Source organism: Nicotiana tomentosiformis, chromosome 2, assembly GCF_000390325.3.
Source record: "Nicotiana tomentosiformis chromosome 2, ASM39032v3, whole genome shotgun sequence".
In the NCBI taxonomy this organism is placed as follows: Eukaryota; Viridiplantae; Streptophyta; class Magnoliopsida; order Solanales; family Solanaceae; genus Nicotiana; species Nicotiana tomentosiformis.
In genome coordinates, this window is record NC_090813.1 from 42,709,368 (window position 1) to 42,733,985 (window position 24,618).

Sequence of the window (24,618 nt, forward strand, 5' to 3'; positions counted from 1 at the left end):
CTCTACGGTGTCTCGTGTGAGGTATTTACTGATCATCATAGCCTTCAGTATCTTTTCAAACAAAAAGATCTTAATTTGAGGCAGAGAAGATGGTTGGAGTTGTTAAAAGACTATGATATCACCATTTTGTATTATCCCGGAAAGGCCAATGTGGTGGCCGATGCTTTGAGTAGAAAGGCTGTGAGTATGAGCAGTCTTGCGTATATTCCGGTATGTGAGAGGCTATTAGCTGCAGATGTTCAGACTTTGGCTAATCAGTTCGTGAGGTTAGATGTTTCAGAACCCAGTCGGGTTCTAGCTTGTACAGTCGCTCGGTCTTCTTTATATGAGCGCATCAGAGAGAGGCAGTATGATGATCCTCACTTACTTGTCCTTAAGGACACGGTGCGGCACGGTGATGCCAAACAGGTTGCTATGTGGGAAGATGTGGTTCAGCGAATGCAGGGTCGTATTTGTGTGCCTAATGTGGATGGGCTTCGTGAATTAATTCTTGAAGAAGCACACAGTTCCAGGTATGCTACTCATCTAGGTACCGCTAAAATGTATCAAGATTTGCGGCAACAATATTGGTGGAGGAGAATGAAAAAGGATATAGTTGCACATGTAGCTCGGTGTCTGAATTGTCAGCAAGTTAAGTACGAGCATTAGAGACTTGGTGGTTTGCTTCAGAAATTAGAAATTCCTGAGTGGAATTGGGAGCGTATCACTATGGATTTTGTTGTTGGGCTCCCACTGACTCAGAGAACATTTGACGAAGATTGGGTCATTGTGGACAGGTTGACCAAGTCAGCACATTTCATTCCAGTGGCAGTTGCCTATTCTTCAGAGAGGTTAGCTGAAATTTACATTCGTGAGATTGTCCGCCTTCACGGTGTGCCCGTGTCTATTATTTCAGATCGAGGTACGCAGTTTACCTCACATTTTTGGAGGGCTGTACAACGTGAGTTAGGCATGCGGGTGGAGTTGAGTACATCATTTCATCCACAGACAGACGGATAGTCAGAGCGCACTATTCAGATATTGGAAGATATGCTCCGCACTTGTGTTATAGACTTTGGAGGTTCTAAGGATCATTTCTTGACACTTGTGGAGTTTGCTTATAATAATAGCTACCAGTCGAGCATTCAGATGGCTCCATATGAGGCATTATACGGAAGGCAATGCCGATCGCCAATTGGTTGGTTTGAACCGGGAGAGGCTCAGTTGTTGGGTACCGATTTGGTACAGGATACCTTGGATAAGGTCAAGATTATTCAGGATCGACTTCGCACAACTCAGTCTAGGAAAAAGAGTTATGCCGACCGTAAAGTTCGTGATATTGGATTCATGGTTGAAGAACGAATATTGCTCCGGGTTTCACTTATGAAAGGTGTAATGAGGTTCGAAAAGAAGGGCAAGTTGAGCCCTAGGTTTATCAGACCCTTTGAAATTCTTGAAAGGGTGGGTGAAGTAGCCTACAGGCTTGTATTACCACCTAGTTTATCAGCGGTTCATCCGATGTTCCATGTGTCTATGCTCCAAAAATATCATGGTGATCCATCCCATGTGTTAGATTTCAACTCAGTCCAATTGGACAAAGATTTGACTTACGAGGAGGAGCCGGTGGCTATTCTAGCCCGGCAGGTCCGACAGTTGAGGTCAAAGAGTTATCCTTCAGTTCGGCTGCAATGGAGAGGTCAGCCGGTAGAGGCATCTACCTGGGAGTCCGAGTCAGATATGCGGAGTAAATATCCACACCTTTTCTCCAGCTCAGGTACTTTTTCTAACTTCGTTCGAGGACGAACGTTTGTTTTAGAGGTGGAGAATGTGATGACCCAAAATATCATCTTTAAATTTAATAAATAATTTTGTATTCTAAGACCTCAAAAAGTACCATTTATCATTCATCGACTTACTTGCACAGTCCGTACAATTTTTCGGAAAGTTTTTATGTGAAAAATGGATTAAAATGAGAAATAGAGCTTTAAAATTCAAGTGAGTTGACCTTAGTCAATATTTTTAGCAAACGGACCGAGATCGATGTTTTGTCTTTTATGGTAACTCCGTATCGTGATTTGGGACTTGGGCGTATGCCCGAAATTTAATTTGGAGGTCCCTAGCTCAAGTTATGACCATTTAACGGAACTAGCAATTTAAAGGCTAAATATGCCAAGTTTGCCACGGGGTTGACTTTTTGATATCGGAGCCGGAATCCGATTCTGGAAATTTGAACAGCTCTGTTATATCATTTATGACTTGTGTGCCAAAGTTGAAGTCATTCCGGATTTATTTAATATATTTTGGCACGAGATTTGGAAATTGAAAGTTTAAAACTCAAAGTTCGAATCGGGAGGGGGGGGGGGTGAATTATAATTTCAGTGTTGTTTGACGTGATTTTAGACCTCGAGTCAGTTCGTCTTATGTTACAGGACTTGTTGGTATATTCGAGCGAGGTCCCGAGTACCCCGAGAGTGAAACAGATCGAAATCGGAACAAGAATTGGACTTAAGCAAAATCTGAAATTTTGAGTTCTGGTGTAATTTTGACCGCAGGTGCGAGCTCCCAGAAGCGAGACTTCCATCGCAGATGCGGTCTTCGCAGGTACGGCCCTTTTGCGCAGAAGCGGACGTCGCAGGTGCGACATTTTGTCCGCAGGTGCGGAATCTCGCCTGGCAGCCCTACTTCGCAAATGCAAGCTTTGTCTCGCAAATGCGAGACTGCAGGTGCGAAAATATAGCCCGTAAATGCGAAAATGCTAGGCAGAATACATAGTATCGGGTCTTAGCCATTTTTACTCATTTTTGAGTTTTAAGTCTCGGATTTGGGCGATTTCAAGGGGAATTTTTACGACTTTGAACTGGGTAAGTGTTCTTTATTATATAGTGATTGTATTTCACAAATCCATGTCTATATTCATCATTTATCTTGGATTTAGATGGAAGAAATTAAAATTTTTGTAAAACTTTCCAAAAATGAAAAATTAAGATTTGAAGGTCCATTTGATATCGGAATTGGACAAATTTGGTATGGTTGAACTCGTATCGAAACAGGTGTTCGGATTTTGTTAGTTTTTCAGGATTTGAGACGTGGGTCCCACTGCCGAATATTTTAATGAATTTTAGATTTTTATTCGGAAAATTTGTAAATTCATATGGAATTAATTCCTATGATTAGTATTGAATATATTGAATTGTTTGTGAATAGATTTGAAACTTTCAGAGGCAAATTTAAAAGAAAAAGTTGTGGTTGAATAATTGATTGAAATTTGCAAAGGAGGTAAGTGTCGTGGTTAACCTTGACTTGAGGGAATAGAACACTTAAATTATTTGTTATGTGAATTGCATATGAATGACGTATAAGCGAGGTGACGAGTGTCTATACGTCGTCAAAGTAATTGTTTGCCTGCTTACTTGAAAAATCATAAATTGTTTGTAATCATAAATTAATTATTATAATAATTGTTTCTCTCTTATTCTTTGTCAAATATTAATTCTTGAATTCCTGCATTAATTGTTACATGCTATTTGAACTATGTGCCTTAATTGTTATTTGACATTTAGTATATTAAATATTAAACTGCCTATTTGCTCCCTGATTTCCATAATAATTTGCTATTTATCATTGTTTGCTTCATAATTAAACCATAATTATTGTATGCTTGTTATCTTATAATTTTATATTAATTGTTACATTTATTGAAAAAATTTCTTCTATAAGAATTGATAAATGAATATGTTGGAGGAGCGGGTTGCACGCCGCAACAGGATTGATTATAATGAATATATTGGAGGATCGGGTTGCACGCCGCAACAGACTTATTAAAAGTCTATATTGGATGATCGGGTTGCACGCCGCAACAGACTTATTAAAAGTCCATATTGGAGGATCGGGTTGCACGTCGCAATAAATTTATTTAAAATTTGACATATATATATATATATATATATATATATATATATATATATATATATATATATATATATATATATATATATATATATATATATATATATTGGAGGATCGGGTTGCACGCCGCAACAGACTTGATTAAAAATGAATATATATTGTGAGAGCGGGTTGCACGCTGCAACAGAATTGAATGTGAATATATTGTGAGAGCGGGTTGCACGCTGCAACAGAATTGATGGAAGTGATAATTGGTTATGACTGCTGTGTTGGCTTCAATTATTATAAATGAGTTACCTGATTTATTTCTATTATTGCTGCTATTACTAATATTGCGTACAGGTAATGTAAGTGACCCGCCTTAGCCTCGTCACTACTTCGTCGAGGTTAGGCTCAGCACTTACCAGTACATGAGGCCGGTTGTACTGATACTACACTCTGCAGTTCTTGTGCAGATTTTGGAGTTGGTTCCAGCGACGTACCGTAGACTTGCTCGAATTTCAGCTACCAGAGGAGACTTGAGGTATAGCTGCATGGCGTCCGCAGTTCTGGAGTCCCCATCTATTTTACTTTACCTGTGTGATTATTTCCAGACAGCTTTATTTTATTCAGACCTTATTTGTATTTATTCTAGAAGCTCGTGCACTTGTGACACCAATTATGGGATGGTATTTAGACACCGTTATTTTTATGGATTATTCATTATATTTCAAACTTGCTTCCGTATTTGTTCTTGAATTATTAATAATTTAAAAATTATTTAAAAATTAGTTTATATTATTCTAACGTTGGCTTGCCTAGCAAGTGAAATGTTAGGCGCCATCACGGTCCGAAAGTGGAAATTTCGGGTCGTGACAAAAAGTAGCATTCAAAAAATTAAATAAAGTAATATGCTAATAAAAGTTTCTATTAACAATGAAATAATACTAAATATGTAGAATAATATAAAGAAAAATACAAAACAAGAAAGTTATTCGATGACTATATAAGTCTCTTTAATTTAATAGAGAGTTTATTCGTTATAGTTCAGATAATATTATTTAGAACACTAGGATAAAATTTAAAATAAAAAATATTTAAAGAGTACTAAAATATTTATCTTCTATTATATTACAAAAAGAAAGTATAGTAGATAAAAATATTAAATAAAGTAATATGCTAATAAAAATTTCTATTACCAATGTAAAAATACTAAATATTGGATAAGTATAATAAAAAAAAATATAGAACAAAAAAGTTATTCAATGACTATACAAGTCTCTTTAATTTAATAGAGCTTTTATTCATTAAAATTCAGACAATATTATTGAGAACATTGGAATAAAATTAAAATAAAAAAAGTATTTCAAGAGTAATAAAATATATATCTTCTATTATATTACAAAAAGAAGTAGTAGACAAAAATATTAAACAAAGTAATATGCTAATAAAAATTTCTTTTAACAATACAATTATATTAAATATTGGATAATATAATAAAGAAAAATACATAACAAAAAATAAATAATTGACTATATAAGTCCCTTTAATTTAATAGAGATTTTATTCATTAAAATTCAGATAATATTATTGAAAATAATAGAATAAAATTTAAAATAAAAAATATTTCAACATTAATAAAATATATATCATATTGATAAATAAGATGAAATTAAAATTTATTAAAGCAATACGATCTAATATGTTCAAACAAGTCCGATTATAATTTAATTTAATTAATATTAACCGCGCATCGCGCGGGTACGACTACTAGTATTATTAAAAGGAAGGAAGTCTAGCCTAGGATGATGACAAGTGGTAGCGTAGGAGAATGTCATGTGTTAGTTTTTAGGAAAAAACAGTTAATTAGTTAATAATTAGTTATTAGTTTTAAATTTTAAATTAAAATATTAAAATATTTATTATTTGAAGTAGGGGAAGTTATGTGCTCAATTCAAATAACTAATTAATAATTAGGAAGCTACCATTAGAAATATAAAACTTCCCGTGGCTGCATAAGAACCTAAAATTAAGGAGCACATCCCATGAACTCCCATCCCCCGAAATGTGATCTGCTTCCCCTCTTTTTTTTTAATACCTAAAATTCCTTAATACATTAACTAACTATCATTCTAAAAGATATTACAGATTTTTTACATTAACTTTTTAAATTTATAAATAAATTTTAGTTATACTTTTTAAATTAAAGACAATTACAACTTCTATTCACGTTTTAGGATTATCCAATATATTATCCAACCTAAACTCAAAGTTAACCGCTATTGTATTTATCTAATTATCTTCGTTCCTCAACTATCTAAAAGAAAAGAAAGATGCCTGAAAATGCGAAAACATGCTTTTTACCTTTACACGTAAGTAATTTTTACTTATATGTATTGAGTTGTTTATTTTATGTATTGAATTAGAAGTTTTAAAACTCGTGTAATTTTGTCGGTTGTTTGGGAAGACGACACTTCAGCTTCTGGATACTTTTGCCCAGTTCCTTTGTTAATGCTTCGGTGTTTAAGTAGATTCAGGGTGAAATAAGTTGCAGTCTATTGGAACATATGGACTTTGTTTTTGCAGTCTACAGATTTTGTATTTTTAATTTATGACATTTGAATCATACAAACTTTATTTTTGCAGATGATCTTACGTACCAAAGATCAACAAACACCACAATTTTCTGTAGTTGAAGAAAATTATAGGCTTCTTTCTTATGTTGCTAGATAAGACCATTTATCAAGGATTTTTAGCTACATAAGGTTAGATGTTCATCTCTAAAAGAATCTCTCAATTAATCTTTTTTATTCTTCTAGCATCAGGTATAATTTTATAATTTAATTTGAAAATATTGTCCAGTATGCTTAGCACCATGATATTTAATTTTTGGCTGCAGGAAAAATAAACTTACAACTAAAAGATATCCGTGGTAAGTTGGTAACCTATATAGATTGTTCCTTTTAGATTATTAGGTGAGGTACGTATGCTATTTACATACAAACAATTTCAAATATAGAAGTATTTCCATTAGGACTTTATTTTTCTTCTTGATACTATTTAAAATATACATATATGGAGGAATCTCTTTGTTATAGCAAAAGGGATTGTGTTTTATTGAAGGAAACATACAAGGAAACGTGCATAAATTCAATGTATTTTTTCGGGTTATTTAGGTGCATTAGTGTCAGACAAAATAATCTATCAGAAATAATTTCTCTATCCTACAGAGGTAGGGGTAAGATTTGCGTACATCTTACTTTCTTCAGACTCCATTTGTAGGATTACATTGGCCTTGCTATTGTTGTTATTGTTTTAGTATTATGATGTTTAAGTTATTGGTAAATAGTAATATATTGTTACCTTCCTAAAACAATATTAGATTTGAGTGTTGTTATAGTTAGCTTTTTAATTAGTATGATCAGTTTTTAATTTGTGTGATTGGAGTTATTTTTATTTATAGTAAGATGATGGATAGCGGTGGTGTGATGACCCAAAAGGTCATCTTATATTTTAGAACTCGAATTTGCACTCTTAAGCCTTAAAAAATCTCATTTTTACCCTCCTTGATTTACGTGCGCAGTTCGGGCAGGTTTTCGGAAAGCTTTTATGTTGAAAACTAATGAAAATAAGAATTTTTGGCTTAAAAGTTAATTTTAGTTGACTTCGGTCAATATTTTTGGTAAACGGGCCCGGATCCGTATTTTGACGATCTCGGTGGGTCCGTATCAAATTATGGGACCTGGACGTATGCCCAGAATCAAATTCGGAGGTCTCTAGCTCAAGTTATGAATTTTTGATGAAAATTAAAAGTTTGAAAATTATTTGTTTTTAAGAATTGATTGATATTTGGCATTTTTAGTATCGGGTCCATATTTTAGTTTCGGAGCCCGGTACAGGTTCGTTATGATATTTAAGACTTGTCTGTGAAATTTGGTGAGAAACGGAGTTGATTTGACGTGATTCGGACGTCCAGTTGAGAAAATAGAAATTTTAAAGTGTTCTTGAGAATTTCATTTGATTTGGTGCTAAATTCGTAGTTTTAGGTATTATTTTGGCGATTTGATCGCACAAGCAGGTCCGTATGATATTTTTAGACTTGTGTGCATGTTTGGTTTGGAGCCCCGAAGGCTCGGGTGAATTTCGGATAAGCCACGGGATGTTTTGGACTTTGGAAATCTAGTTTTTCTGTAGAGTCTGTGTTCTGGCATGTCCTTCTTTGCGTTCGCGAAGGTACTCTCGCGAACGCGTAGAGTAAACTGGGCAGCTGAAGTTTTCTTCTTCGCGAACGCGAAGGCCTGGTTGCGAACGCGAAGTGATGGGGGACTTATCCTTCGCGAACGCGAAGTATGTGGGGACCTGGGGGGGGGAGGGGGGGTTGGTCGTTGCTTCATCGCGAACACAAGCTGGGTATCGCGAACGCGAAGGCTTGGCAGCCATTACCCTTCGCGAACGCGATGAACACTGTCGCCCAGCACTTAACAGAATCCAAAAACGGAAGTTTAGCCAAAAACTCATTTTTCTCAAAAACCAAACGGTGAGAGGCAATTTTACAAGAGTTATTTCTTCCCCAAATTGTTGGTAAGTGATTCTAAACCATTTTCTTTCAATTAACCATTACATTTCTTGAAATTTCAACCTAAAATCTAGAGTTTTCATGGTAGAATTAGGAGTTAGGGTAGAAACTAGGGAATTCGGAAATTTAGACCTCAATTTGAGGTCGGATTCCAAAACCAATTATATATTCGGGCTCGGGGATGAATGGGTAAAAGAATTTTGGTCCGAACCTCGGGTTTTGACCAAGGGGGCCCGGGGTCAATTTTTTGACTTTTTGGAGGAAAATTTGGAAAATTTAATTTATGCAATATAATTGATTCCTTTAGCAATATTTGATATTATTGAGTCATTTTTGAATAGATACGAGTGGTTTGGAAGTAAATTCTAAAGAAAAAGCTGTGATTGAGAATTAAGTGGCCTTCGGAGCAAGGTAAGTGTTGTGCCTAACCCTGACTTGAGGGAATTAGGAACCTTAGATTACTTGCTAAGTAAAATTCATGTTAGCGGCGTATATGTGAGGTGACGAGTACTTATGCGCCGCTAAATTTACCTGTTTTTCCATGTTTCTCAGTTTTTCTTATATTGTCTCATTCCTATGTCTAATTGCGATGTGTTATACTAGTGTTGTTCAATTTATCGTTCTTATCATGTTTACGGATTTTCTGGTGATAATTGAGTTTTTATTTCAAAGTTGAGATTGATGTTATGGAACCAAATGTTGAGGTAAGATTTGTACTTGTTATTCTATCTCCCTGTTGATATCTATGCATTGCATTATAGTAAGGGAGAGTGATAATGCACGAAAAGTGATGTCGTGCCATATTGTGAGTGTTAATGCACGAAAGGTAATGTTGTGCCATATTGTGAGTGTTAATGCACGAAGGGTGATGCCGTACCATATTGTGAGTGTTAATGCACGAAGGGCGATGCCGTACCATATTGTGAGTGTTAATGCATGAAGTGTGATGCCGTGCCATGATATGAGAGTTAATGCACGAAGGGTGATGCCGTGCCGTTTCTATTTATTTTATGGTGAGATTGAGAGTAAAAGCACGAAGGGTGATGCCGTGCATTTTCCCTTACTGTATTTACTATTCCTGTTGATTCATGGTATATTGACTGCTCCGGTGACCACTCTGTTGTAGTTTTTTATCTTGTATTCCCCTCAGTATGTTCCCCTCCCGACATTTCTGTTTAGTTCTTCATTTCTGTTATTTGCATATACACTGTTAAATTGTACAGGTTGATTTGCAGGTGCCTTACCTTAGCCTCGTCACTACTTCATCGAATTTAGGCTCGACATTTACTAGTACATGAGGTCGGTTGTACTGATGCAGCATTCTACACTTTCTGTGCAGATTTTGATATCGGCTCAGGTTGATCGAGATTTGCTACTGGTCCGCTATCCGGAGACTCAAGGTAGATCTGTCGGCGTGCACAGACCTTGAAGTCCCCGCCTATCTTTTATGTCCTACTGTTTTCTTTCATTCAGACAGTTGTATTTTTTTCAGACTATTACTTATAGTAAATTCTAGAATGCTCGTGAATTGTGACTCCAGATCCAGGTGGTAGTAATTAATACAGTTTTTATGATTTTTCGCACTTATTATATTTTATCTTAGTTAATTATTGTTAATAACTGAATGGAAATAAGGAATTGATTTAATAATTCTCTAACATTGGCTTGCCTAGCAAGTGAAATGTTAGGCGCCATCACGGTCCCGTCGGTAGGGAATTCCGGGTCGTGACAGTTGGTATCAGAGCACTAGGTTGCCTAGGTCTCACGATTCACGAGCAAGCTTAGTAGAGTCTGGAGGATCGGTACGGAGACGTCTGTGCTTATCTTCCAGAGGCTATGAAGTTAGGAACAAGTTTCACTTCTTTTCTTCTCTATCGTGCGATTTTGCTTTCTCAATACTGATTGAACTCTTTTACTCTTATTCTCTCGCAGATGGCGAGAACACGTACCGCTTCCTCAGCTGAGCAGCAGCCAGAGCCTCCAGTGACAGTTCTTACGCTGGGCAGAGGTCGAGGTCGAGGCAGGGGCAGGGCTCAGCCTATGGCCAGAGCAGCAGCCCCAGCAGTGGAGCCTCAGATAGAGCTTGACGAGGAGGTTCCAACCCAGACTGTTCCTGCCGGACCAGCTCAGGTTCCAGAGGGGTTCATTGCTACTCCAGTACTTCAGGATGCTTTGATCCGTTTGGTGGGCCTTATGGAGAGTGTGGCCCAGACTGGCGCATTTCCCATGGCACCAGCAGTCTCTCAGGCTGGAGGAGGAGCCCGGACTCCCACCACTCCCGCTCCGGAGCAGATAGCTCCCCAGTATCAGGCTCCAGCAGCTCAGCCAGTTATTGCGGCACAGGTCGGAGATGGGCCAGCTATGTCTTCTGAGGCTTTATGGAGGTTGGACAGGTTTACCGAGCTCTTTCCTGTTCACTTCAGTAATGCTCCTTCAGAGGATCCCCAGGAGTATCTTGATAGCTGTCATGAGGTTCTACGAAACATGGGTATAGTGGAGACCAATAGGGTTGATTTTGCTGCATTTCAGATGACTAGTTCCGCCAAGAAATGGTGGAGAGATTACTTATTCACCAGACCAGCTGGGTCGCCTGCACTTACTTGGGACCAGTTCTCTCATCTCTTCATAGAGAAGTTTCTGCCTATCACATTGAGAGAGGAGCGTCGCCATCAGTTTGAGCATCTTCAACAGGGCAGTATGACTGTTACTTAGTACGAGACCCGTTTTGTGGATTTGGCCCGTCATGTTATTCTTCTACTTCCTACCGAGAGAGAGAGAGGGTGAGGAGGTTTATTGATGGACTTGCTCAGCCTATCAGATTGCAGATGGCTAAGGAGACTGGGAGTGAGATTTCTTTTCAGGCGGCTGCTAATGTTGCCAGACAAGTCGAAATGGTTCTTACTCAGGGAGGTCAGGGGTCTAACAAGAGGCCTCGTCATTCCTGTGAGTTCAGCGGTGCCTCATCTAGAGGCCGGAGTACTTTTGGTAGAGGCCATCCTCCCAGGCCGTTTCATTCAGTGCTCTAGGCATCCCACGGTGCCTTAGGTGGTTGTGGCCCTCAGATGCATTATTTCGACCAGTTAGCCTACGGTGCACCACCAGCTCCTATTAGTGCACCTCCACTCCAGAGTTATCAATATGGTTATTCGGGTTGACAAGGTCAGTTTCAGGTTCAGCAGTCACAACAGCCGAGGTTATGTTATACTTGTGGTGATCCGAGGCACATTGCTAGATTTTGCCCTTGGGCAATGGGAAGCTCACAGTAGCAAAGTTCCCGTGCCATAGTTCCGGCACCAGTTGCTGCACCACCTGCTCAGCCAGCCAGAGGCAGGGGTCAGACAGCCAGAGGTAGAGGCCAGACTGTTAGAGGTGGAGGTCAGGCCGTTAAAGGTGGAGACCAACCAGCTAGAGGCCATCCTAGGGACGTAGTTCAGGGTGGTGGGGCCTAGCCCTGGTGTTATGCTTTCCCATCCAGGCCTGAGGCTGAGTCATCTGACGCTGTTATCACATGTACTGTTTCAGTTTGCTGTAGAGATGCTTCAGTTCTATTTGATCCGGGATCTACTTACTCCTATGTGTCATCCTATTTTTCTTCCTATTTGGTTGTGCCCCTTGATTCTTTGAGTGCTCCTGTGTATGTGTCCACACCAGTGGGAGATGCTATTTTTGTAGATCGTGTTTATCGTTCGTGTGTGGTCACCATTGGGAGTCTTGAGACTCGTGTAGATCTTCTACTTTGGTTGATTTTGATGTCATACTGGGTATGGATTAGCTGTCACCTTATCATGCTATGTTAGATTGTCACGCCAAGACGGTGACCTTAGCCTTGCAGAAGTTGCCTCGATTAGAGTGGAGAGGGAATCTTGGCCATTCTTTTAACAGGGTTATCTCTTATGTGAAGGCTCGGCATATGGTCGAGAAAGGGTGTCTAACTTATTTTGCTTATGCCCGCGATTCTAGTGCGGAGGTTCCTTCTATAGATTCGGTGCCAGTTGTTCGTGAGTTTCTAGAGGTGTTTCCTGCAGACCTGCCGGGGATGCCACCCGACAGGGATATTAATTTCTACATTGATTTGGCTCCGGGCACTCAGCCTATTTCCATTCCACCATTTCGTATGGCCCCGCCAGAGTTGAAAGAATTGAAGGAGCAGTTGCAAGATTTTCTTGATAAGGGCTTCATTAGACCTAGTGTCTCGCCCTGGGGTGCACCTGTGTTGTTTGTGAATAAGAAAGATGGATCGATGAGGATGTGTATAGATTATCGGTAGTTGAACAAAGTCACCATCAAGAACAAATATCCATTGCCGAGGATTAATGATTTATTTGATCAACTTCAGGGTGCCAAGGTGTTTTCGAATATTGATTTGAGATCTGGCTACCATCAATTGAGGATTAGGGCATCCGATGTTCCTAAGACAGCTTTTCGGACTCGGTATGGGCATTATGAGTTGCTAGTGATGTCATTTGGGCTGACAAATGCCCCAACATCATTCATGGATTTGATGAACCGGGTGTTCAAACCCTACTTTGATTTCTTCGTGGTTGTGTTTATTGATGATATCTTGATCTACTCCCATAGTCGAGAGGAGCATAAGCAGCACCTTCGGATCGTTCTTCAGACTCTGAAAGATAGCCAGTTATATGCTAAGTTCTCAAAATACGAGTTTTGGTTGAGTTCAGTTACTTTCTTGGGTCACGTTGTGTCAGCAGAGGGTATTCAGGTCGATCCTAAGAAGATTGAGGCAATTTAGAACTAGCCTAGACCCACATCAGCTACAGAGACCCATAGTTTCCTGGGTTTGGCTGGCTATTACCGTCGATTTGTGGAGGAGTTTTCATCCATAGCAGCCCCGTTGACCAGATTGACCCAAAAGGGTGCCCCGTTCAGGTGGTCAGACGAGTGTGAAGCGAACTTTCAGAAGCTCAAGACTGCTTTGACCACAGCACTGATATTGGTGTTACCCACAGGTTCAGGATCTTATACAGTATATTGTGATGCATCTCGTATTGGTCTGGGTGCGGTATTGATGCAGGGTGGCAAGGTTATTGCATATGCTTTACGGCAGCTGAAGGTTCACGAGAAGATTACCCTATTCATGATCTAGAGCTGGCAGCCATTGTTCACGCACTGAAGATTTGGAGGCACTATCTTTACGGCGTGCCATGTGAGGTATTCACTGATCATCGGAGCTTGCAGTATTTGTGAAAGCAGAAGGAACTAAATTTGAGGGAGAGAAGGTAGATGGAGCTATTGAAAGACTATGATATCACCATATTGTATCATCATGGGAAGGCCAATGTGGTGGCCGATACTTTGAGTAGAAAGTTAGTCAGCATGGGTAGCCTTGCATATATTCCAGTTGGTGAGAGATCGCTTGCATTGGATGTTCAGGCCTTGGCTAACCAGCTTATGAGGTTAGATGTTTCTGAGCCCAGCCATGTTCTAGCTTGTACAGTTACTCGGTCTTCTTTGTTTGAATGCATCAGAGATCGGCAAGATGACGATCCTCATTACTTTTCCTTAGAGACACAGTGCGGCACAATGGTGCCAAACAGGTTACTGTTGGAGATGACCTAGTTTTGAGAATGCAGGGTCATATTTGTGTGCCTAATGTGGATGGACTTCGTGAGTTGATCCTTGAGGAGTCCCACAGTTCCCGGTATTCTATTCATCCGGACGTCACCAAGATGTATCAATATTTGAGACAATATTATTAGTGGAGGCGAATGAAGAAGGACATAGTTGCCTATGTAGCTCGGTGCCTAAATTGCTAGTAGGTAAAGTGTGAGCATCAGAGACCTGGTGGTTTACTTCAGAGGTTAGATATTCCTGAGTGGAAGTGAGAGCGTATCACTATGGATTTTGTTGTTGGACTCCCACGGACTCAGAGGAAGTTTGATGCAGTTTGGGTTATTGTGGACAGGCTGACTAAGTCAGCGCACTTCATTCCTATGGCAGTTACCTATTCCTCGGAGGGGTTAGCAGAGATTTATATTCGTGAGATCATCCGTCTTCACGTTGTGCCTATGTCTATCATTTCTGATCGAGGTACGCAGTTTACCTCACACTTTTGGAGGGCAGTTTAGCGTGAGTTGGGTACGTGGGTTGAGTTGAGCACAATATTCCATCCTCAGACGGACGGGCAGTCCGAGCGTACTATTCAGATCTTGGAGGATATGATCCATGCTTGTGTTATAGACTTTGGAGGATCGTGGGATCAATTCTTGCCCCTAGCAGAGTTCGCCAACAATAATAGCTACCAGTCGAGCATCTAGATGGCTCCCTATGAGGCATTATATGGTAGGCGATGTCGGTCGCTAGTTGGGTGGTTGGAGCCGGGAGAGGCTTGGTTGTTGGGCACAGATTTAGTACAGGATACCTTGGACAAGGTTAAGATTATTCAGGATCGACTTCGCACAGCTCAGTCCAGGCAGAAGAGTTATGCTGACCGAAGAGTTCGTGATATTGCATTTATGGTCGGAGAAAGAGTGTTACTTTGGGTATCACCCATGAAGGGTGTAATGAGGTTCGGAAAGAAGGGCAAGTTGAGCCCTAGATATATCGGACCTTTTGAGATTCTAGAGAGAGTGGGAGAGGTGGCTTATAGGCTTGCGTTACCACCTAGTTTAGCAGTTGTTTATCCGGTATTCCATGTGTCCATGCTTCGAAAGTATCACGACGATCCGTCCCATGTGTTAGATTTCAGCTCTGTCCAGTTGGACAAGGATTTGACTTACGAGGAGGAACTGGTGGCAATTCTAGCCCGGCAAGTTCACCAGTTGAGATGAAAGAGTTACCCTTCAATTCGAGTGCAGTGGGGAGGTCAGCCTATTGAGGCAGCTACTTGGGAGTCCGAGTCCGATATACGGAGTAGATATCCACACTTGTTCACCAGCCCAGGTACTATTCTATGTCCGTTCGAGGACGAACGATTATTTTAGAGGTGGAGATTGTGATGACCCAAAAGGTCATCTTATGTTTTAGAACTCGAATCTGCGCTCTTAAGCATTAAAAATCTCATTTTACCCTCCTCGATTTGCGTGCACAGTTCGGGTAGGTTTCCGGAAAGCTTTTATGTTTAAAACTAATAAAAATAAGAATTTTTTCTTTAAAAGTTGATTTTAGTTGACTTCGGTCAACATTTTTGGTAAACGGGCCCGGATCTGTATTTTGAAGGTCCCGATGGATCCGTATCGAATTATGGGACCTAGGCGTATGCCCAGAATCGAATTCGAAGGTCCTTAGCTCAAGTTATGAATTTTTGATGAAAATTAAAAGTTTAGAAATTAATTCTTTTTAAGAATTGATTGATATTTGGCATTGTTAGTATCGGTCCGTATTTTGGTTCCGGAGCCCGGTACAGGTTTGTTATGATATTTAAGACCTGTCTGTGAAATTTGGTGAGAAACGGAGTTGATTTGACGTGATTCAGACGTCCAGTTGAGAATTTTTTTTTTTTAAAGTGTTCTTGAGAATTTCATTTGATTTGGTGCTAAATTCGTAGTTGTAGGTGTTATTTTGGCGATTTGATCGCGCGAGTAGGTCTGTATGATGTTTTTAGAATTGTGTGCATGTTTGGTTTGGAGCCCCGAGGGCTCGGGTGAGTTTCGGATAGGCCACGAGATGTTTTGGACTTTGGAAACCTAGTTTTTCTGCAGACTCTGTGTTCTGGCATGTCCTTCTTCGCGTTCGCGAAGGTACTCTCGCGAACGCGAAGAGTAAACTGGGTAGCTAAAGTTTTCTTCTTCGCGAACACGAAGGCCTGCTCACGAACGTGAAGTGATGGGGGACTTACCCTTCGCGAACGCGACTGGCTCAACGCGAATGCGAAGCATGTGGGGACCTGGGAGGGGGGGGGTCGTTGCTTCATCGCAAAAGCGAGCCATGTCTCGCGAACGCGAAGGTCAGGGGAAGTAATCATCGCGAACGCGAGCTGGTTCTCGTGAACACGAAGGCTTGGCAGCCATTACTCTTCGCGAACGCGACAGTGCTCTCGCGAACGTGATGAACACTTGTCGCCTAGCACTTAATAGAAACCAAAAACAGGATTTTAGCCAAAAACTCATTTTTCTCAAAAATCAAACGGTGAAAGGCGATTTTTCAAGAGTCATTTCTTCCCCAAATTGTTGGTAATTGATTCTAAACCATTTTATTTCAATTACCCATTACATTTCTTAAAATTTCAACCTAAAATCTAGAGTTTTCATGGTAGAATTAGGGGTTAGGGTAGAAACTAGGAATTTCGGGAATTTGGAGATTTAGACCTCAATTTGAGGTGTGATTCCAAAACTAATTATATATTCGGGCTCGGGGATGAATGGGTAAAAGAATTTTGGTCCGAACCTCGGGTTTTGACCAAGGGGGACCGGGGTCATTTTTTTGACTTTTTGAAGGAAAATTTGGAAAATTTAATTTATGCAATATAATTGATTCCTTTAGCAATATTTGATATTATTGAGTCATTTTTGAATGGATACGAGTGGTTTGGAGGTAAATTCGAAAGAAAAAGCTGTGATTGAGAATTAAGTGGCCTTCGGAGCGAGGTAAGTGTTGTGTCTAACCCTGACTTGAGGGAATTAGGAACCTTAGATTACTTGCTAAGTAAAATTCATGTGAGCGGCATATATGTGAGGTGACGAGTACTTATTCGCCGCCAAATTTACCTGTTTTTCCATGTTTCTCAGTTTTTCTTATATTGTCTCATTCCTATGCCTAATTGCGATGTGTTACACTAGTGTTGTTCAATTTATCGTTCTTGTCATGTTTACGGATTTTCTGGTGATAATTAAGTTTTTATTTCAAAGTTGAGATTGATGTTATGGAACCAAATATTGAGGTAAGATTTGTATATGTTATTCTACCTCCCTGTTGATATTTATGTATTGCATTATGGTAAGGGAGAGTGATAATGCACGAAGGGTGATGCCGTGCCATATTGTGAGTGTTAATGCACGAAGGGTGATGCCGTGCCATGATATGAGAGTTAATGCACGAAGGGTGATGCCGTGCCGTTTCTATTTATTTTATGGTGAGATTGAGAGTAAAAGCACGAAGGTTGATACCGTGCATTTTTCCTTACTGTATTCACTATTCATGTTGATTCATGGTATATTGACTGCTCCGGTGATCACTCTATTGTAGTTCTTTATCTTGTAGTTCCCTCAGTATGTTCTCCTCCCGACATTTTCTATTTAGTTATTCATTTCTGTTATTTGCATATACACTGTTAAATTGTACAGGTTGATTCGTAAGTGCCTTGCTTTAAGCCTCGTCACTACTTCGTCGAGGTTAAACTCGACATTTACCAGTACATGGGGTCGGTTGTACTGATGCCGCACTCTGCACTTTCTGTGCAGATTTTGATACTGGCTCAGGTTGATCGAGATTTGCTACTGGTCCGCTGTCCGGAGACTCAAGGTAGATCTGTCGGCGTTCACAGACCTTGAAGTCCCCGTCTATCTTTTATGTCATACTGTTTTCTTTCATTCAGACAGTTGTATTTCTTTTAGACTATTACTTGTAGTAAATTCTAGAATGCTCGTGAATTGTGACTCCAGATCAGGGTGGTAGTAATTAATACAGTTTTTATGATATTCCGCACTTATTATATTTTATCTTAGTTAATTATTGTTAATTACTGAATGCAGATGAGGAATTGGTTTAATAATTCTCTAACGTTGGCTTGCCTAGCAAGTGAAATATTAGGCGCCATCACGGTCCCGTTGGTGGGGAATTCCGGGTCGGTGGCTTTATAATGCATTAGCTTGCAAAAGAAGCTTTTGAAATGCAGAAAATGCAAAGGTCATCAAGAAGGTTTCATTCTCCTTTTATATTTTTCTGCTATTAGTTGAACAAATTTAGTGGCGGCATTAACCATAATAGAATAAAAGTTCATACAATATGTATTTTTTTAATCCGATTGAACACTTGCTTGGCGATATGCTTACGACCAAGTAAGTTATCTCGGCTGCCCTTCTCACGTGAAGAACGTACACAATCTTTTTTAATTGGGTTTTATCTTAAATACTTTGAAATGTACAGAACTATATTGTATACATGCAGAGTGGTTACAGTGACTATATTATTTTGACTTTAGTGGCTTTTATGCAAAGGTAAACTCTCTTTCTTTTTTCTTTGATTTGTTTAAAAATTCAACGCCAATAATAGTTCATTCTTTTTCAAAGTTTTTGTCGGGATATATTAATTAAGGAGATGGGGTAAAGAGATGGATGAGAAGATTTTGCGGTGAAAATAGATAAAGAAACAGATTTTGATTACAGTTGAATTCGTTCAACATGAAATGAGAAATTCTTCTGTCTTAAAATTTTGAAGTTCGTCTTGTTAATAGAAGTTCTAAATTTGAAATAAGAGTTCTAGTAGATGACTGCTTTCCCGAGCCAACAAATTTAAGAACAAAATGAAAATATTTTTTGTAGGTTTTGTCCTTATGGGTTAGTAGTTTTAGCAATTCATGATGGAAGTGATGTGTCGTGAAATTTGCAAAGATGACAAAATTAGAGTGGTTTCGATATGATTTTTTATATTTTCTTCTTTCTTTGTGTATCGTCTAGGCTTTTACTTTGTTAAAGATACTATCCATTCATAATTTTTTGGTTCAGGAAACTCCAACGGACTCTGCAAAAACAAAGCCTTTATGAGTATGAATGGAGATCAGATCTTCAACAAGACTCTCATCTTTTCCTAGATGTCTTTCGTTTAGTTTCTTTTAGAATATGTTAATCCTAATTTCTATTATTTAATATATGAAAGTTTAACTTTTGTAAAGATTTGTGAAAGATGGGTCTTTCAAGGACCTAGAGTTTAAAATTATGCAATTTATGTCAGAAAGACGTGTTCAAGTTCTTCACATTAGAGGTACATTGTGTAATTTTCAAGTTGTCATGTGCAGAAAGGTAACATGTAATGACTATATGTTTTTGAATTAATTTATGTGTCATTTCATATGGCTCATCAAATACATCAAATTCAAAAAGTTTATCTACTTAATAAACTTACGGAGGAAAACAAATGTGATGGTGTATGAATTGGTTTAATTATTCTTTTTGCCACAACTGATTAGCTTTCACTTTATGATTTCTTCATAGAGTTGGTTACCAAAAATTTTAACATTAAGCATGGATCAATTCAATTTCGTATTTCACCGAGGGTTTTGTCAAAAGAACTAGGATTGTTATCTCATTATTATAGAATTCAAAGTCTCAATTAGATTTAAAATATGATATTATTTAAATTATAGGTAACTAACTGAAAACAATAATCGTCCATAAAATAAATAGGAAAAATGCACAAAGCAGGAGATAGAAATAATGGTGATGTTATACTTTAATTTTTAAAATAAGATGAAGTAAATAACACAATTTTTTTATTGATTATTGATAAATGATCGTGGAAATTTATTAAAACAATACAATTCAATATGTTCAAATAAATCTGATCACAATTTATATTCTTTGATACGATCCGCGCATCGCGCGCGTGTATGGATACTAGTACTCCATAAAAATAGTAGTTTAATTATAGAGTTAATTATATTAATCTGTATTAAATATATCTTTTTAAAACTGAGCTGGCATCGATATTCTTATAATCATGAGAAAGTCTTAACCCGCAATGCCCCGCGGCAACTGCCCCACAACCGCCCCGCAATTTTTAAAACATTCTTGAACCTGCCCCACACTGCGGAAGCTTAAACCCATCCCGCCCCGCGTAAGTTTAAAACCGCACCGCCCCACGCCCGCACAACCCTGTTTGCCATCCCTACTCTGTACTTTAGGACTACTAATCATAAGAAATCATAACAACACCAAGAATTCAAAGCAACAATTTAAGAGCTGGACATATATAGCTAGACAGCCACTTTGCTAAGAAATTTGATCAAATAATGTACAACGCAAGTCGCAAAACATTTAGGTCTGCTGGACCAACATGATATTGTGAGGGAGTATTTCCTCAACTAATCAGATTGAAAAAAAAAAAAAGAAAAGAAGAAGGGTGTTGAATAGAAATAGCACTATTCAAACTTTTCAATTTTGATAAATAGTTATACAACAAAATTACAATACTTGTGGAAGCTAATATTTTTTGTTTAAACCGAAACAGAGAGGAAGATAACATGAAAAAATGAGTTTAACCGGAGCACTCGCAGATGGAAATTCAAACATTTCATTATGTATCTTCAGAACAATGTGTGGATTAATTAAATTAAATTGTATGATGGACTTTAGAAATCAGTATAACTAGCTCTCTTTTGAGAACCAGGGACATGCAGTGAAAATGAATAACAGGATTTCTGCCAATGCAAGACTTTATCAGTTCCAACTAAACAAGGACATAAAAATGAAAAATTACAACAAACAATCTGTAAAGTAAACGTGGAGCTTGGTGTTAGCTATTAAATCAAGTTTTACATAATATATAAATTTTTCACCGTAATTATTCCCGTACAGCCAATAGATTAGCAAGTTATTCCTCTAGCAAATCAGCTTTCCGCTCCAACAATTCCTCTGTGCTTCTTTTGGTTTTATCTTATTTATACATATATTTATACATATATATATATATATATATATATATATATATATATATATATATATGACAACCATTCTAGCACACAGTTGCACATAGAAAATTCAGACATCCTCTCTCTTTTATGGAAAATTGGACAGAAATTGGCGAAATCTTTATAAAATGTCAAACGAATGATACATAAACTGTCACGACCTAATTTCATCTATAGGTCGTGATGACGCCCAACATCACCGCTAGGCAAGCCAACTAGTGAATTAGACATATTATTTCTCTTTTAATGAGTTTTCGAGCAATTAAACTTTCCTTATTTGCAAGATTCAAGAAAATAAAAGAATAAAACCAAAGTAATAATTCAATACCACAATTCTACTAATGTGTGTGCCAAGACGTGATGTCACAAGTGTATGAGCATCTAGTAGATTATACAAAAATTCTAAATACCGTCTGAACGTGAAATAGATAGAATACGAATACAAAGAGAGACACTAGGTACTGCGGAACGGCTCAGGAAAAACAACTCACCACTAGGCCTCGAGATTTCGGGGATGCACACTGGTAGGACCTCCTGATGCACCTGTCTCAGAACTTGCATAAAAAGTGCATCAAGTGTAGCATGAGTACGTAAACAACGTGTACCCAATAAGTATCAAGTCTAATCTCGAAGAAGTAGTGACGAGAGGTCGACTTCGACACTCACTATGGATCAATAATTATTCAGACAAAATCTTAATATAATTATTAGATGTATAAATAAATTCAAATCTTCTCAACAAGCAGGAGCAAATAATTCTTTCACAATTATATAATTTCCAAATAAGTTATTCCTTTTTAAAGGCTGTAATCTTACGAGCCACAACAAAATATCCAGACACCAAGTATTATTATTAAGCATGATTTATGCTGAGCTCGTACTGCTCGATCCGGAATAATGTGTACACTGCCGAGGGTCGAGCGTCACGAACCATAGATGCATCTATCTACTGCCGAGGCATTCGGCCCGCTCCACAAGAAGAGAAGGATACTTTATAAGTATTTGACTTAAACATTATTAAGGATTTATACTAAAACAATACGTATTTCATTAGCGATCTTTCACAATTTTTCTAACAAATTCCAATATAATTTAGGCATTTTAAATTAACAAGTATGGTGCAAAAATTTCAACTAGTTCATGCATTGGGTTCTAAACCTACCCGGACATAAGCATAATTAGTATCTACGCACTGACTCTCATCACCTCGTACGTACGTACGTAGCCTCCCACAAATTGTAGCATCATTTAATTTAAATCACCTATGGGGTAAATTCTCTCTTACAAGGTTAGACAAAAGACTTACCTCGTCCCGAAACTCACTTTCCGGTCACAGTTTTGCGTTAAAGCCTCAATTGGTGCCGAAAAATCCGAAACTAACCAAATGTTATATAATTTAATCAATACTTACTCTACAATTCGAAATTAAGTTATTAGATTTATTACCCAACCCAAATCGAAAAAATTTCTAAAATTTACCCCGAGTCAACGTGTCCGGATTTCAGAAATTTTCAGAGAAAATCGTCACCCATAACCTTAAGAACTCAATTATACAATTTTCATCCCATTCCATAACAATTTTCGTGGTTAAAATCTCATTTTTATCAAAACCTAGATTTTTCATCTAAACCCTTGATTTTCACAGTTTAGATGTTATAATCTACCCCTAATCTATGTATTTAACTCACAATAAGTAGAATTAACTTACCTCCAAGTTGCTAGGTGAATACTTCTCTTAAGAAGCTCCAAAATCGTCCAAGAAAGGAGAAAATGTGCTCAAAAATAGCTGAGCCACGTTTTAAGACATTCAACCCGGCAATTTTTCGCTTCTATGGCTCGACAACTGCATCTGCGGAAAGGGCCTCGCAGATGCGGTCCTTCCCCTTAGCCGGCTCCTTTGCTTCTGTGACCAGCGGCTCGCTTCTGCGAGATCACTTCTGCGGTGTGTGCGTCGCACCTGCAACTTTCGTCCGCTCCTGCGATGCCTTCTTCGCACCTGCACATTTGCAGGTGCGGTCCACTTTCCCGCTTCTACGGTCACTAGCAGCCCCCCTCTGGGCTGCTTCTGCGACTTGTGGATCGCTTCTGCGAGCTCGCACTTGCGGCTGTCCATGCGCAGGTGCGGTTACACCAGAAGCTGGAAGCTTCAGCCATTGCTCCTAAATCCAAACTTGGTCCGAGCCTCGTCCGATTAACACCCGAGGCCCCCGGGCCCCGCCCGAACATACAAACAAGTTTGAAATCATGAAATGGATTCGCTCGATCCCTCGGAATGCTTTAAACAACATCAAAACTAAGAATCATACCCCAAACCAAATTGATTCAACTTAAGAATTTTCAAGTTCTTCAAACTTACTCCGAACGCTCCTAAACGTACTTAAACTACTCGGAATGACACCAAATTTTGCATGCAAATATTAAATCACCATACAGAACTATTCCTAGACTCGAAATTCCAAAGGGGCATCGATTACTCCAAAACCTAGTCCAAATCAAATTTGAAGAACTTTAAACCTTCAAATAGCTAACTTTCACTATTAAGCGCCAAAACGCTCCCGGGTTGTCCAAAACTCGATTCGAGCATACGCCAAAGTCCAAAATCATCATACAAACCTATTGGAACCGTCAAATCTCAATTCCTGAGTCGTTTACTCAAAATATTGAATGAAGTCAAACTTACCCTTTTAAAGCCAAACTAAGGAACCAAGTGTTCCGTTTTCAACCCAAACCCTTCAAATTCCTGAACTAACCATCCTCGCAAGTCATAAAACAGTAAAATCATATAAGAGGAGTCTTATTTAGGCTAACGGGGTTCTAGAAGACAAAACGACCGGTTGGGTCGTTACATAAACATGAGCATGTCAAAGGTTGACTAACCAGGCTATTGAGTGATGAGAAATCCAATTTGAAATTGGAAAATCTATTGAGTCTGGGAAATTGACGTTGGGAAACTTGTAAAGGTCGACATACAAGGTTCGTAGGAGCAGACATTTTGGTAGCTGCGCTTCTATGTTTCTCTGGTTTTTAATTAAGGAGACAAGACTCTTATCTTCATGTTGAGCAGAGATATATAATTTGAAGAACGAGGTGTAAGAAGCGAGCAACGAAGTTTAAAATTCACTTTCACTGTTGTACTATATTATTTTGACTTTAGTGGCGGTCTTATTTAGCGCAAGACAAGTAAGGCATCTCACTGCCTAACTCACCAATATAACTCAAGCCACAACTGTGTAATTCGTGTACCCAAAACTGGAAAATGTCTCAAAGAAGAGAACTGTATTGCAAGTTCAACAAGCACCACCATAAACTCAATGCCATGAGCTCATCATATATAGTATAACCAAGACACACGAATCTAATAACGGTAACTAGCTCTCCTAGAGCTTACATTAACATCAACTGTACGCATAATTGCCCAGGTGCCCGTACATGGGCTCAAACCTCACATATATGCACACTCATAGCGCGTAGCTGTCACAAATAATTAACGCAACTAGTGCCTCAACTGAGTTTAAATAAAATACTCACCTCAAATAGGTCGCAACCCTGAAACAATATGCTTCTAAGAACTCCCAGTCTCCAAATTCACAGGACACAT

General features: G+C 38.7%; 1 pseudogene; it reads right to left on the reverse strand.

Moving 5' to 3' along the window:
- Positions 1–24,135, reverse strand: part of LOC138904685 (lipid phosphate phosphatase epsilon 2, chloroplastic-like) — a 68,600-nt pseudogene extending 44,465 nt beyond the window's left edge.
- Between the last annotated feature and the right edge of the window lie 483 nt (positions 24,136–24,618).